Here is a 17009-nt window from a genome sequence, read left to right as displayed (position 1 = left end):
TTTCAAGCTTCCCCATCTATCTTTTCCCTAGTATACGCCATCACCCAAGAACACAGCCTGGCTTTCCTAGGACACAGGAATCAACCGAGCACCACTCAGTATGATTCAGAGCGTGGCACACGTGCAAAAAGCAATTAAAAAAATCACTGCAAGATGTAAACACACGGCAGCCTTGCAGGAGAGCCATTTTATGCCTAAGCCAAGGCTTTTTATAACTTTCTTAAATTCTACAGCATGAAATGTCATAGGTTCTTTATCTTACATACTGTGACATTTTGTCTCATCCACCACAATACAGATGTTACCTATATCAATGCCTAACACCCCTCAACTATCTCTTCTTTGTCTTGCAACAGAACTACCCAGAAGCTATTTGTGTCCAATAGCAAATGTACAGATTCTGAGCTAGCCGTACACTTCTTATTAATAATACATCTTATTACTAATTTTTTCTCTCAGAGACATACAGGTTCTACAAGTAACGCTTTCCACAGCCATTGGACAACAGAACTAAAATCCCTCTCGGTGTATTTCCCAGTTCTCCTTTATATAAACAGCACCCCAAGGTCAGTTTATCTTTGCCATATCCCCAAGACCAAGTCACTGTGTGGCATCACCTGTAACGATGATTTACACAAGAGTGAAGGAAAGCTTCAGCATTTCTTTTTCTTAGACCCACCTAACATGTTCTTTGCCTTTTCCAATTACAGGGACATTATTTTCCTTTGCAGACTATAATCTCTCACCACTTATTTCAAAATGTACAACAGTAGGTGTTCTTTGCCTGCAGCTGTCTTTACAAGTTTTACACCAGCGGCACAGAAGTCCCTAACAGTCCTTAGCAAGCGATGGGCAAGAGTGGACTATTACGTCTCTGCTGCTCCCATTGCTGGGACCTACCAGCCTGCGCTCCTCGCTGCCTTTGGCATTCAGCAGAAAGGTGGCTCTCACCTCTCCTTTCCCTTTCCAGAAGTTTCTCCCTCTACTATGTCAGAAACACAATGAAAGACAGGCAACACCACATTTTCCACTCACTTCTTAGTCAAGTCTAAAACCCTGAAAAATGCAGGGAATGTAAAAACTCAAAGCAACATGCCCGCAGCCGCACTAGAACACCAAATGTGAGAGTAACAGTGCGTCCATCCTCCAAGATGAGTTTATTTTTCCAAGCCTATTTATAAAATTATGCTTGCACAAAAGGACAAAACTCATATGGACTAATGAAAGTGCTACCAGTAGGAACCCTGTTGGGCTCTTCCCTGCCTCCATTCCCTTCAAGTGTCAGAGGCTGGTAAGGAAACAGAGGAAGAAGAGTATTTGCATATAATGAAGCGAATTACTGTCCTTTTCTGTTATATTTCCTTGGGAATCTACAGGAGCACTTGGAGACGTCACCAACAACCACATTACTCTGGACTCTCTCCACATGTGTCACCAGAAAATAGGAAATTACAAGGTCTCAGTGTTGGCCCAGCTCATCTCCCCTTAACGTCAATGTGAGCAGCATTAAAGGTCACATTGACTAACCCCAATTATCCTTCCCAGAGATCTTACTTATTTGAGGTAACTGAACGTATGCCAATGGCAAAATCACAGACCCGACATGGAAAGATGAAGAAGACCAAAGTGAACTTTGCTGCCTATTGGACCCACCTCCCATCACAAACATAATCACCTCAAGAGGACAAAAAGGAGAGATTGCGGAGAGGAACAGGAAAAGTTATGTCACATCCCACCTGCTTCTGAACAAAAGGAATAAGTCTAAATGCTGGTCTCAAGGGCATAATACACTGATTTCATCTGGACTCAAATTTAAATAATGGCAACAGGGAAAACAGAGATTAAGGGGAAAAGCAAAACTTGTGTCAATTAAATCATAAATACTAGTCAGAAAAATCCCGTGCTTCTTCCCCTTTGCAATTAGGTCCCCTAAGACCCTAAAACCAAGACACCCGATGACCTGTTCACAGCAGCAAGAACAGAAATTAAGCAGGACCTTCCCTGCTGAACTCTCCTGCACTAGTCCCACTTTCTGACTGGTCTCATCTTTGCTTCTAGTACAACAAACCGCTGCTGAAGTGAAAATCACAAAAACAAACAGCATAAAGCACCCCACTTTCTCCAGTTCACACTGGTACTTTGAGGGCTGTAAGAGCATCACCCCAGTGTTAGAAGAGTGCTACAAAAATTGGAAACCAACAAGAGTGAGACCAGGATTTCCTCCAACCATGTGGAGGAGAGACACAGAACAGTAATATCTGCAACGTTTAAAAGCCCATCAGAATTATTGCAGCTGCATACAAAAAAGTACAGGCTGATTATTGTAAAAAATGTGATTATTCACCAAACTTGGCCAAAAGAAATGTTTCCATTATTCCATTGTTGGTGGTGGTTTTTAAACAAATGCTTTCCCTCCACCTGCCTCACTGTATCAAGATTCTGAAACACTGATTTCAAAGTCACAAAAGGTACTCAAGCATATCCATAAGGAAATAATTATTTTTTACATGTTTTCAGATTTCCAATATAAGGCATTTTTTAAAGGTGGATAAGAAAACCCAATTTTAAGAATGGTGTTTTCAAAACTAACTACTGCTCCTTCCAGAACAGTAAATGTGGAACTAATTAGTTGTCTTCACTTTCAAGCTTTTCACACCCAGTTTTAAGAATTAATTTACCTTTTTAATTAATAGTTATTTTAATACAATTTTAATTAATAGTTAATTAACTATTGCCGCTGTTGCCAAGAGAAAGTCATGTTGATTTCACAGTTCATACAGTCTATTTACTATACCTACTGGAGCACACGGACACCTCAACACATCATACACATCAGCTCTATACATCTTCCACAAAGTGAAGTAATACTATATGAACACTACGTTCACAGCTGACGTTAGGCTTTGTGTCAAGCACACGTAGGCAATCAACCAACCAAACCAGCTCCCTAGAGACAGAAGAGACAACAATTTCAGCAACTGAATTAATTGAAGTAAAATATAGCTTAGCAAAAAATAAAACCAAAAGTATTTTTAAAATTCAAGAATTAAACAATCCAGGTTTCCCACAGTTCCACTGCACAGATGATGGCTAGTTAGTCGAACTGATGCCACACACTGCATGATGTCAACTTCCTATAAAGATGAACTTCATTCACCATTGATGTTATGAACACAGCATGATTTGCAGCAAAGGCAGAAATGGTCCGAGACTAGTCCTTCAAATCATAAAATCCAGCAACAGGTAGTGGTCCTAGCCACACCAGAGGTACATTGCTTACCTTGATGTAAACCAGGTCTATACAGTAAAATTAAGAAAGGAAAATCAAGTGCTTGCAAGAAAACTGTTAGAGGAAAGAGGTCTTGCTGTTGACCAAGGCAAATGTTGGCAACAAACTCAAAGAAGCAAGAATCTTCCGACAGACCAGAACTGGTGACACAAAAACCACAGGCAGATGCAGCTGAAGAGCTCGGTTCATGCCCTCCATGATTCACTAGAGGACTCAGGTAGGCACGAGGTTGCTACAGCAAATGATGCAAGGAACAGCTATTCTGCAAATTCTTCAGAAACTTGGATCTTTCACCATGTTGTCTACATGAGTGGGGAACTGTAGTCAACAGCCAGGCAATCTGTTCAATCTACTGTTCAACAGCAGAAGGAGGTCAGGAGACGGGGCTACCTTCCAAATCAGAAGTCCTATATAACATGAGGGCTAGCAAAACCTGGAAGAAAATTCAGATCTTTTCTCTTCTAGAAAGCTCAGTGACTGCTAGGCACTTATCTCCTGATAACCATTAAGTACATCACTACACTCGGTCCTCTAAGATAAAGCATACTTGTCTTTCACTTCCTCGAATTACGTCCCAAGGGCAAGCAAAGTCTGTTTGCTTTTGCAAATGGATGCTCTGGACTAATGCCATCAGCACCAGGTAAATACCTACTTTGGCTGTCACTTGACAATTTCGAGTTTGCTGTGGGGATATTTTGTACCCAAAGCATGGGATGAGTGCATTTAGTAATAAAATTAAAAGATACATCTGTAACCACTTTCAGATCTTTGAAACATGGCTGTCTAGCGATCCAAATAGAAACAGCCTGATAGCTATCTTCTGTTGACTTCAGAAAAACATGGACCAATAGAGCATAACCTCTCATTGCCCCTTAAGAGTAAAGGAGAGGGATGCCTTAGGACCTTCAGAAAAGACAGGTGCCTTAAGCAGATTTGAGAAGTGACTTTCAAGTTTTACAAAAAGAGGAATGAAATACTCATTGCTAAATCAGGAAGAAAGGTGGAGATTCCTGCACAAAGCAACACTCGTCTCTACAGCCCTTTAAAAAGCAGTTCAGAAAAAAAAGCTGCATATCTAAATGACTTGAACTAGTTTTGTTTGCCTTGTTGTGGTTTCATGTAAAAACAGTGAGGAAGAAATGGATTACAGACAGCCAAACAGAACATGTGGCGCTCTTACCATACAGTGAGCTTCCTCAGCTCCCCAAAGAGGAATTGATGGAGAACAGAATGAGAAAGAAGAGTTGAAGATGGAGAATACACAGCTAGGAAAGCCAAGCTATGATGACACACAAGCAGGAATTTTTCAGGGAAAACTGACAGCTTTAAAAAAAGACATCTTGAGAAATGATTTTAAGAAAAACAGAATGAAAAGGAGAAAGATTCTTATAAAAGTGTTGGGAGATATTTTATGGTGACCATTCACCAGGAAAGGGTGGAACATGGAACTTGGAAAAGTGAAATCCATGCAGATGAATTTACATTGGTGAGGGAGCTTAAGTCTCCGTCTGTTCTCATTTCCTCCTCCTGGTTCTCCCTAGAAGATCCCTTCTCTACTTCACAGTCCTTTCCACTTTGCCTTGTATAGTTGGAATAGAGAACACTTCCATAAAGCTTCTGTTCACAATGAAGTCTCTTCCCCTCTTTCATATCCCTCTACGGATAACTGGTCCCAGCAACCACTTTTACCATGACCTTCTTAACCTAATCTACAACCACATTCACCTGAAATACTGTCCTGGAACCTCCCTGTTACCCACCTGAAACAGAAACTTTACATAGGATCCAGCCCATCTTCCATCCTGAGTGGTTGTAATGGGAATAAGTTGAAAATTTTTCCAGAGTTGCAGTTCTTCCCCCTTGCTCTTCATCTTTACGGCACTGAATAGCGCAGCAATAGGTGTCTAAACAATTTACATCCTCCCCATAGCTGCCTCTGCTGCTATCGATAGTGTCCCAGGTGCTATGAAATGCAAAATGTCTTGGCTGTCCTGCCGCTTTCTCCATTGCTGGGAAACAGATTAGCAAAAGTCTTTGTAACACTCAGAGCCACTGTTACTTGGCAGAACTTCATGAGACAGGACAGTAGCACTGAAGAGATCCAAATGCTCTGCTCTATGAAAAAGAATAACTTTATTTATATTTGGAAGGTTTCCTTTACAGGCTTTTAAGCCAGCCTTCTACTTTTTTTGTTTTACAAGGAGACAATCTCCTGTCTGCTTGTTAGTACAGGTCTCTTCTATTGCCAGAGCCATTATCCTAGTCCCCTGATGGTACTTTGTCCACATGTATATAAACACATATAAACAATACTCTGCACGCTGTCCTGCAGTGCAAACAACATAGCACACATTCTTAGAATGTTGCTTTCAGTCCTTCACAACTTCAGACACACTTTCTTCAACAAAGCAAAGTAACAACCTTCGTTCACATAAGGTTACAGTCCTAACATAAAATGCAATGCAAAATTGATTTTGGGATAAGAACGTATCTGAGAAATCAAAAAAACTGTTTAAAATAAAGCTAGTTGAACATCCTGGGCAGAACCACTTTACACTGAACTGTATGCAGAGTTATAGGTAAAGAACAGCAAAAGACACACAGAAAGTAAAATATGCTTTCAAAAGCATTCTTGAATTATTTAACCTTTAAAAATTAGTAAATACAAACCAAAAGTCTAAATGCCTCAGCATGAGTTCTGGGTATGGCTGCAATCACCATGAAAACAGTGTTTTGTCAACATATCACCATAAGGCACTTGAGGAGACAGCATTCACCACCAAATTGCAAAAAACTAGGAACTTGGGTTAGTAACACTAGATAGAGTATGCAGCGCTGTCTCTCAGCCTTTGCCCCTCTATAGCCATATTCATTTTGAAATTAGCAATGATTATCTAGAGGTTATAGAGAACAAGTAAAACTACCGATCAGAAAGTACCACTCATCTAGCTTTGTCACAACCTTTTTTTTCTTATGAGTCTCCCCGCAGTGTCCTAAACGCAGGATTCCTTCAACTTCAAGCCCTGCCTTCCACAATTCTTCGAGCCAAATGACTTCAGGAGTGAACTTGAAGGACACCAAATACAGGACAGTTCACAGAGCCCTCTGCTCTCTAGGATTTGAGTTGATCCCTGTTGCCCAGGCCAGTCACAAGATTTAAGTCTCCTTCAGACTTGCTGGGTGTGACATTTCAGCTCTCTGTTCATGTACCACCTCATCCTTCCTCTTCAGTCCTTCCTCCCAAGGGAGGGCTGCAGACTTCCTCTCCCTTAGCCTAACTGCCTTCTCAAGACTCCTGCATTTTCACTTACTCCCCCCATGAGCTCCTTCTCCAGTCTAGCCCTGCCTCCTCCCCAGACATGCCACATAAAGATAATACAGCCCTTGTGGTCCTCTGCCCACATGAGGTTGATATACTCCATCATATCCTTATTATGAGTACACACAGACCACTCCAAGCAACTATAAATCAGTGAAGACTGCCCACAGCGAAGGCAGCTGTACTTTCACACCATCAGTGTAGAAACTAAAGCTCAGTTAACACAGGTCAACTGATTCTAGAGACACACAGTGACTTGGCCTGAGAAATATAATCGGCTATTCACTAGTTAATGCATAAAGAGGTTCTGCATTTGTAACAGGGATCATGGAAATAAACACCCTAGCTATTAGTCACTTCCACCTTCAGAAATATCAGGCGTTAGAACAGCATGACAGAGTTTGCATTAGAAAGGAGAACTCCAACAGCAAAAGAAAAAAGTGCTTTCAAAATAATCAAGAAAAATTTTCCTGTTATACCATTTGAAACAAAGATTAATGCAATCTTCAAATCTTTTAAACTGATGTTACTACTTCAGCGTCATAATATTACAACATCATATTCACATCACTGCAAAGGAAAGCTAGGCTTAATTAATACCTTTGTCCACTTAAAGGCTTATTGGAGCATATGCTTATGATTTAGTCTGCCTCATCTCCCTGAACCTATTCCCAGAACATGCCTATCTGTTTTATACTCTTGATTTTAAAAGCTTTTCAACAATAGGATTTTTTTACCTCTCCTCAACAGGCAGCTTAACAGCTTAATACATATCACCGCCATCAAAATGCAGTTTGTTACCTACTGGGGACCCCGTATTTCCTATCTGTCCTTTCTTCTGTGTGAAGCACTGAGGTCAGATGCTTCCTGTTTTACTGTGCTTGCAGACAAGGCAAACCCAGCAGGGCTCTGCCCCAGAATTGTGCCCTATTCTACAAGCTCTAGCCCTCAAAGTTTATTCTTGACAGCAGTGAATGCAAGTGCTTGGAATATCAGAAGAAACAGTTTAATAGAGCCTGAAAGGGAAGTGCTTTCAAAAGCAGGCAGAGAAGCAACGGTGAGGTTGGGGTTGAAAGGCAGTTTCGGCACAGTGCTGTCTAACTGCGGCAATAGACACAGAGACACATAACCTTCCCAGGAACACCTGAGCAATGAGGAAAGCATTTGGTATCTCAGTGGAGAACGACATCCTGCCTCATTACAAACACACCACAGAAAGTATGCCACTGAACACTGAACCAGAGAAAGTGACCCACAAAACCAATTTCATGGGGTTGGTTTCTTTATTTTTCCCCAGGAAACATCGCATTGACATTCAGCAATGCAAGTTTCATCTGAGGCAGGCTACAAGGAGCAGCAGAAACAGTGTCTGGAAGTCAGCTTTAGAAGGCCAGGAGAGAAAATGAGGAAGGACAGAGCGAACTAGTGATAGCTCTTTTGTCTCCAACAGACCATCTTGTTACATGTGAGCAAAATACACAAAAGTTTGTAACATCCCAATAGGCACTTCTCCTCAAAATTAAATCCTAGCATGCATTGTACTGAGTGAAGGCAGCTCCTCAGCACATCCCTACTTTACCACAATTTCACTGCCATGTAGAGAAGAAAAGACAAAGACTTATTTGTATCCGCTCACATTCTCTGGGTATTGCTAAGCTGGTCCTACCAGTATTGACTCAATCCTCAGGTCCATTAACAAATGGGGAAATGCTCTGCTGATCCTGACATGTCCATTCTATTTTCTACAAAGAAAATAACCCTCGGGTAAGAACTCTTCCTCGATCATATAATGTCCTTCCGCAGGCTGAGCATCCTGGTTTAATGTCATCACACTTTCTACAAGAATTCTTAAAGAACGCAGCTTGACCTATCCCAGAAAGCGTCTTTACGTGATGTTACACTAAAAAGGCATTTTGTACATTGAGAATCGCTAAAGGAAAGCAAGTTTTCAGATAGAAAGTATCTTCAGCCTACCGGCCAACACACACACACCTTCCAGCACAAGACCTTAACACAGTGAAGAAAATTTTTAAATTTTTAAAAAATTCCTCAACCAAGTATCTCAGAAACACATCAGCATCCTTAAACCTTTCTCCATTTCTTCGCTGGTGATGCTTACAAGTACTGCCATAGTTTTACACACCTCCTTCCTTCTCAGACCAAATGGTTGCTTGATCTTAGGATCAGAGAATTCATGTTGGAGCAGGCCTGAGGTTCTACTCCTGCTTTGCTCTACATAGGGTCAGCTATGGGGTCATAACAGGACTTTACCCACTTTGGTCTTGAAAACCTGTGAGGACAGTCATTGCACAGCCCCACTGGGCACCTGTTCCAACACTTCACTGTCCTCACAACAGAAAAGGTTTTCATTACACCTGGCTTGAACCTCTTGTTTCAACTTGTATTCGTTGTCTCTCATGCAACTACTACGTACCAATGCGAAGAGCCCAGCTGTTTCCTTGATAACATTCTCGCAAGTACTGGAAATTTTACTACAGGTCCCCTGAAAGCCTTCTCCAGGCTGAACAAGCCCTGTTCCCCCAACGTATGCTTCTCATACTGCACAAAGGCCCTGAGTGCACTGAAAGACCTTTTCAAGGCCCTGATCAGCCTCACCTCCACCCCCACTCTCTGCCCATGGCCCTGGGGGCTCCATTTAACTGTCTTTGGCCTTCAGTCCCTGCCCACGCTGTATCATAGGTGCGGGTCTCCAGCCATGCCTGTGTATGGTCACGGACCCTCTTGATCCAGACCCTGACTGACCCATGATATAACTTCCTCACTTGACCTCGGACCTACCTGTATCACCATGGACCAGCTCAGTGATAACCAAACTGTGCCTGTCCCTAATTAACGTCACTGGGCCTGATCCCGACCTGCTTACTCATGTCTCAACTTCATCTTGGACCTGCCTTATCACCACAAACCTGCCTGGTGATTTAGACTCTAGTTTGGCACTGGATGCCTAACTCGGTACCATGGGACGGTGCCCTGGCTGGTGGGGCATCTTCCTTGCCAGCTGGGTTACCCCTCAGCTGCCAACCCCCCCCCCCATCCCTTACCAAGGGCCAGCTGTTCCACAATTCATGCTCCAGCCCCCAGTGGTCCCAGTGGCCTTCCACTGGACTTGCTCCAGTTCACCCATACCCTTCTTGTCTCTGAGGGCAGAAAACTGGATGCAGTATTCTAGGTTCTGTCTAAAAAATGCTAAATGCAGGGAGATGATCACCTCCCTGCATTTATGGGCTGTAGTCTTATGAATATATAACCCTGTGTACTGTCAGCTGCCTTTGCTTGCAGGGCACACTGCTGGCTCATGCCCAGCTTCTTTAAAGCGTTTTATGCATCAATAAATGCAGTGACATTCTTGCAATGTAGAAAACTAATGGGGCACCAGTTACTCGCAAACAGCATGATTCTGGAACATGGCAACAGTGAAAAACTGAGATGGGTTTTCAATTGTAAAACACGAATGCAACAGGAATCTTAACATACTGCTTCTAAACAAGCAGCCTCTTCCGACTGAGGCCAAATCAACTCCATACCAGCTCTCACAGAGTAATACTGAGACCACATCTTGCATTTTCTAGTGCAAACGTGCTCGTTTCACATGCTACAAATGTGAAAGTAACTCTTCCAACCAGTGCTGCAGCCTCAGTGTTGTTTTCCTATTTTATTTTGTGTTGCTGCCATATTTCACTCTTTTAATTGCAGTTTTTTAGTTTGTGTATTTGGGGAGGGAAGGGTTAAACACTAAAAATACACAGTTGTGTTGGAAATACCCTCATGGACAGGCTGAGGTTTGGCATGCTTTGGAGGAAAATAACTTAAAATAGCAAGGAAAGCAAAAACTGTGGGATATGCATCTCTGATGGCTATTTTCCGTTAAAATAACGACAATAACTAAGATAACACTGACGTTCCCAGTTAACCCTCTACCCTCCTCAAGACAGATGAACAGGATCATTCTAACCTTAGAGTTTTGTCTGAAAAATGCAAATGATACTGCAATATTCGTATTCTGACCCCAAGGCTTCCTCATGCAGCTTTATTCTGAAGGAATTTTTTTTAAAAGTGTGGATGCCCAAAACTGTTAAGTCTTACAGCCCCACTATAGAAAAGGCCTTGTCTGTAGCATTTGCAATTTGAATATCACAGGTCTAAAAATACAGAAGGGAAAGTTCTGGTGGCAGAAGCTACATTAGCTCCGTCAGTTTTCATTCTCGGAGCTCAGAAAAAATGCAAAATGGAAGCAAAGGGTATAGAACTATGAGGACTGATTTTTTTTTTTCCTTTGTGTTATCAACCACATGCACATCGCATTGATAACTTATCTTTTGTAATTTTTAAAATTATTAAGTGTTAACTTTGGCCCCATAGTCTATACCAATATAACTTAGATTAATGCATTTCTTCAGGGGCTATTATCCTTTACCATTATACACCCTAGCTATAAAGACCTTAATCTATCAACAACTAAACCATTAAAACTACCTGTAGCACCTGCTACAAGAACTTCACTGCGATAATATGTTAATTTTTGGCATCCACAGGTCAAGTTTAGGCCCATCTAGGAGTAACAGCAAAAACAGTGTGATTTGACTCTCATGGCTCTTCTGAAGAATATCCAACTTTTTCCCAGAGAAATCCCAGGTGACTTACCCCCAAGTCTTATAGTAAGTTCAGTGCAGTCAGGTAGGAAAATCAGATGCCCCCGTTCCTAGCGCTGCGGCTCAAACCACAAAACTACGCAGAGTAAAAGCACAGAACGCAAAAGTTGGTAAAAGGACTACGAAGCGCAGCTTTATTCACCCTCGTAACCTAGTTTCCCCCCCTCCAACACGGCACCCCCGTGCCACAGGCCCTGCTCTCTGCCCCTCAGACACTCCGGAGCTGAAGGCCCGTCGGAGGGAGGCAGCGCTCAGCGCCCCCCGGGGAGCAGGGTGCCGGGCGGGCGGACATCCAGCCTTCAGCAAGAAGTTTCCAAAAGCTCCAACAGGAAAAGGCAGCGCTGGAGCCCGGGTTTACATAAGGGGCAAGGAGGAACTGCTGGCACCGCGGCTGCCGAGGGGAGCTGTCAGCCCACCGGCCAGCCCGGGGGTCGCCCCCATGGCCCCCCGGGCCGCGGTCCCGCTCCCGCCCGCCGCCGGGGCTCCCCCGCCCACCCGAGCCGCGGCCCGGCGCCCTCACACCCCGCTGCAGCCCCGGGGGTGTCAGGGGGGTGGACGGGAGCCCCCCGCTGCCAGCAGCGCTGTGGCAGCGTGTCCCCCCCGGTGGCGGGGGCAATGCCCAGGCGAAGCCGTTCGCTCCCGTGAGGGATGGGCAGCGCGGGCTCTTCGAGGGAGCAGCACCGCGGACCCAGATGCCGCCGGGCTCAGCTCGCCCCTCGGAACTAACTTTCCTGTTTCCGCACGAAATCGCACACGCTGAGGGCGCGGGGCGTTGCTGTATTACACCACACACTCCTGGCCCCTACGGACCACCCGCACCCCTACCCCGGCCCGCCCGCCGGGACCCCGCCGCCCCTCACAGACCCCGACCGCCGGGCCGGCGCCCCCCGGCCCCTGCGAGCGGCACCGGCTGCCCCCCGCCGCCCCGCTCCCGCCGCCTCCCCAGGCCGAGAAGCGCCCGCAAGTCTCCGCCGCCCCCCGCAGCGCCGGGTCTCACCCGCGGGTCCCTGGGCCGGGCCGGGCCGGGCCGGATGGGGCCGAGTGCTGGGGGAGCTGCGGCGGCACGGCAGGACACGGCTCCGGCCTCTGCCAGCGGAAACGGGAGGAGGGGCTGGGACCGGCACTACCGAGCGGGGAGGAGCTGGGGGCGCTGCCCAGGGGAGGCTCCGGCCCCGCGGAGGAGGGGAGGCAGACCCGCCGGCCCGGGCCTCCAGCGCGCCTCACGACGCCCGGAGCCGGCCCGGCCGAGTGTGGAGCGAGAGGCCGCCGCCGTCCTGCGCCGGATCGCCTTGGCGAGAGCTCTGCCCGGAGCCGCTCGGCCGGGGCCCGCCGCGCTCCCTCCGCCGCCCGTGCGCCCCTCGGGTGGCGGCCAGCGGCACCCCCCGCCTGCCCCTCCCGGAGCGGGGGGACGCTACCGCCTCCCCGCCCGCGGCTGCCCCCCTGCCCCCCTGCCCCGCGGCGGGGCGGCCCCTCCGGGTGCCTGCGCGCAGCCGCCGCGCCGCGAGCCGGCGAGCTGGGATGGGCGCAGCCCACGGCAAACGGCACAGCCGTGGCGAAGGGGCTCGGTGGTGCCCAGCCCGCGGCTGCCGGTGCACGGCGGTGGCTGCCAGCGCCGCGGGTGAGCTGGGAGCGTGCGGCTGAGCAGTGCTCTGGCAGCGGGAGCCCGCAGCCTGCGCCGCTCCCTGCGGTGGCGGTGCTGTGCGAGGGGAGGCCATGCCGGAGGGGCGCCGAGGGCCTGCGGAGTCCCCGCCTGCCTTCCCCAGGGTGCCGGTGGAAGTGCCACAAAAAGTTAGTGGAGCCAGCTTCAAGCGGGGGCCCCGTAGAGGTGTCCCTCCAGCCTTAACGCGGCCGGGAAGGGCCCTGGCACGGGCTGCCGAGCCCGGTGTGTGCGAGGCGGACGTGCCTGGCATCGGGGCAGACACCTAGAGATAAACCAGTGCCGGTTTGCTCATGGGCCTCCTGGGGGGAACTGTGTTTTACAACGTATTGAGTTGAGCAGCTCAAGGCTCTTCTGTAAATATCTCTGCAGAAGGAAGACCTGTTTCATGTTCTTATGTCCCCAGTGTATTCCCGTTTCCTTCTCCGGTGTTGCTGTTCTTGTCACACTTCTCAATTCAAGGGCATGTTCACATGAAATATATTCTCTCGTACCTTCCATCCCACCCTATGTGGATTTTTACAGACCGCTTGGTTCAATGGACAAGATCTCGAGCATCCTGGTGCTCCTGCTGCCAGCAACATGTGCCAGTGCCACCTGCTGCATGTTTGCTCCCCTCTCCCCCAGAAGAGAAGCATGTGCAGCAGCTTTCGGTTCTTCATTTATGTACAAAAGTACAGAAATGTTGCTATGTATTCACCTTAAAGCAAGCAATGAAGGAAATCTGTTTTGCAATGCAGCAGGAGATACAGAGATCTGTGGAGAGAATTTTGGCACTTTGGTTCTAGGCTCAAAAAAATGTCCATCTCCTGGATGCTGTAGCTCTAATGCAGTAACATCCAAGTGGGCAATGATTAAGTAATCTCTTCTGAGTTTTGCTTCAGCTTCAGCCAGCTGCCTTCCGCAGGTGACCAAATCTAACATGGGAACGCTCTGACGTGGGCCGTACAATGAGGTACAGAAAGTTGCACCTCAGCAGCAGTATACTTGAATCTACGGCATCTGACCAGCAAACCTAATACATACATATGTAAACCAGCTTTGAGCAACTGCATTTGAGGCATCTAGAAATGGACACACAGCTTTCCAGGGAGATTCACTGAGTATACCCCCTCTGCTGTAACAAACAGATTGCTTTGGTTCCCAGCCACCAATTTCAGGTGAAATAGTAGCGTGGCAACTGTAGTGAGTGCTGTGGGGAAGTTAGGGAGGTTAAAAATGAAAGTTGGTGCTTCTCTTTTTGGCGGAAAGAGATCATTCATCTACAGTCTCTAGCTTTGCTATATTCAGGTTCTTCCCATGATTATTGGTGTATTGTCCATTTGAAGGAGGTGAGTGAGGTGCTTTTATTTAATGAGGCATTGCCCATTTTCCTCAGAATGAGCACCAGTACTTTGTGAGGTATTCATGAATACATTTATGAGGCCAAAAATGGTATGGATCACAGATCTGGTGTCTTGACTAGTTGCTGAATCAGCACGTTATATTACCCAAATGCCGGCAAAACATGGCTGCCAGCATAGCGGATCTGGATCTGGCGTCCAAGGGGATTATCCAAAAAAGCAGACTTTACAAGGTGTGGGACACACCATGATGGGAGGAGAAGCTGCTCTTGGGGCCTTGAATGTACTAATAGGCCTCAGGTACCCTGACTAGCTTTACCTGGGGCACTTATGGCTCGTTAGCCTTTATCTATGCCCAGGTCTGGACATTCCAGACTAAACTACGTTGTAGGTCTGTCCATATCTAGTCATGGATTGACTTCAGCCCTGACTTGTTATGTGGTCTTTGTCTGACACTGACTGGACTGTTAGTGGAACCTTTGGCAACCCTTGCTCCAGTTAGATGCTATGGGACTCTATCCCAGTCTGAGGCTACTGACAGAGTTGTAGTCAGCCTAAGCTTCTGGTGAGCCTTCTGCTGTAGAGTAGCCCTGCTCTTGCTGTTCTGTTACAAGCACGCCAGTTGTCTGCTGCCTTGCTACTTGGTTTTGATCTACACAGTGCTTGCACGATTGATGAAGCAGCATGACTCCCTGACACCTTCTTGGAGGCTCAGCATGTGCTCTCTCTGACTCTGATGCAGCTTTAGAGCAAGTTTGAAGGTGTTCTCACCTGTCTGAATTAGTTCTTATTCTTTGCTGTCACCACTCAAGTTCTTCAGCTCCTTCATCTGGTCCAAGATGTCAAAAATCAGCTGAATAATGGGGACAAAAAAAATCACAGGGAAACCATTGCACCAGAGGCTAAAGTGTGTATGTAATACTCAAGGAAATAATGATCCTTGGGTCTAGATGTTGAAGTAGAGATTTAAATTCAATCTCTGCCTCCAGGCCTATCTACATGTTTTCTTTGTTGGCAACATCAGCTTAAGACATTCCCACCCCCTCATCACAGATAAATGAATTAATTCAAATGAACTTGTCTTACCTGAAGTGTTTCTTTTGGCTTTGAAGTGAAGATGAAGGGAAGGCTCCTGTCTTACCTAATTCTGTGTTGCTCAGACCCATGGTCTGTTGTGTCTTATCTCAGAAGACTATCTTGAAGTGGAATAATTTTGGTAATCGAGTTTGACATGATTGCACAAGCAGATGTAGCTGCACAATTGATGGCTGATAAACTGAACTGTGTGGGTTAGAAAAGAAAGGAGCCACAGCTGAATGGAAACTTCTGAGCTGCTTTCTTGTAAAGAAAGTATGTATATTTAGAACCCTGTTTTGTCACTTTATCTTCTAATGCCTCAGTGTTGCAGCTGCAAAGTGATCAAGGGAATCAGCTTTTGCTGTTTTGTCCTTTGATTTTACAGCAAGTTTTTATAGGCTAAAGGTTAATATTTCTAATATTACTGCCCCAACAGAAATTACACATGTAAGACACTCTGGTATCTTCATTTATTGTTGGTTGTGTACAGTTGAATTTAGCCTTTCCTCTTGAAACTAAGCTAGCTCTTTTTTACCATAAGCTCCTTTTTACTGTTTGCTTTCCTTTATTTTCAGCAAAATTGCAGCTGGCTCTTAGTTCTGATGTACTGTCTGGTTCCTTCTGGTGAAATTCCAAGAAAGGAAGCCTTGGGGACAGAGATCTGTAGTCCTGTCAGTCTTTGAGGTATTTTTGCATGGATCTCACCCAGTCTGCAAGGGGACAGAAGCCTTCTAGTCCAAATCAAAATTTCCAGTACTCCTTTTGACTCACAGCTTTATTAAATCCTCTTCATCTGATAGCCTCCATAAAAGTGAACTCTCCCAGTCACACAAATTTTCTGTTGGTTTCTCCAAGTTTGAAAGGTAGGTAAATGTCTCTTTCTGACCCTGGTTATTGACCAAGGAGCTGTGAACTCCAAGAACAAGAGCAGAAAGGGACAGAGCAAAGGCTTTCATTGCTACAAAGTGAAAACCAGACCTGCATGAGTGTCCCTAAATCAACTGTCCTAGGATTTAATCTGTTCTTCAGCCTGTTGGCTTGTATTCATTGCTTCAATAACATCTTAAAACTGTGCTAATGTGGTTTTATTCATCATCAGCTGATGGACTAAATAGATTTCTAGGGCTCATCTCCTTTAGAGACTACTCTGTGGGGTCTGCTGTACCAGTGTAAACCTGCAGTGAAGGCATGCATGGCACCAGGCTCATGTTTGCAGAAGAGTACCAACATACATCACAAGCAATTTTCCATAGCTCAGGACTAAACACTGCCCTTGCTTGTCTGGGCTTCCATTTCAAATGTCTGTGTTGGCCAAAAATACTATTCCCAACAGTCAGTCTTTTTTCTCATTGGTGAGATTTTATTTGATTTGTCCACACGTGGCTCAGAGATCAGGAAGGAAATTGCATAGGGCTGAAATAGGTGGGTGCATGCACTGGTAAGGGGCTGTAGCCAGCTGGTCCTGTTCATACCTACACGGCCAACTGTGGGGGCTGGCTGGTTTACAGAGAAGTAGCTAATTCTGTCCCAGGTGTTTCGGTCACCTTGCTGTGGCTAGCAATGACACCCGATGGGCAAGTGCGGGACTGCACCTGCATGGATTTTTCATACGCGGGTACAGAACCGCAGGCATTTCAAGATGTTCTGCTTTCTG

The 17009-nt window shown here is 46.0% G+C and overlaps 1 protein-coding gene across 2 annotated transcripts in view; it reads right to left on the bottom strand.

Moving 5' to 3' along the window:
• Window positions 1-12424, bottom strand: part of TSPAN9 (tetraspanin 9) — a 185085-nt gene extending 172661 nt beyond the window's left edge. The window contains exons 1-2 of one of the 2 annotated variants that reach the window (XM_055807604.1): window positions 12276-12395; window positions 11271-11354 (exon numbers count right to left, since the gene is read on the bottom strand). The gene's annotated coding sequence lies outside the window, so the exon portion shown is untranslated. Of the gene's footprint in view, window positions 1-11270; window positions 11355-12275 lie in introns of both variants that reach the window. The other variant, XM_055807603.1, reaches the window with a different exon arrangement.
• Window positions 12425-17009: the final 4585 nt, after the last annotated feature.

Source organism: Falco peregrinus, chromosome 6, assembly GCF_023634155.1.
Source record: "Falco peregrinus isolate bFalPer1 chromosome 6, bFalPer1.pri, whole genome shotgun sequence".
In the NCBI taxonomy this organism is placed as follows: domain Eukaryota; kingdom Metazoa; phylum Chordata; class Aves; order Falconiformes; family Falconidae; genus Falco; species Falco peregrinus.
This window is presented reverse-complemented; position numbering and strand designations above follow the sequence as displayed.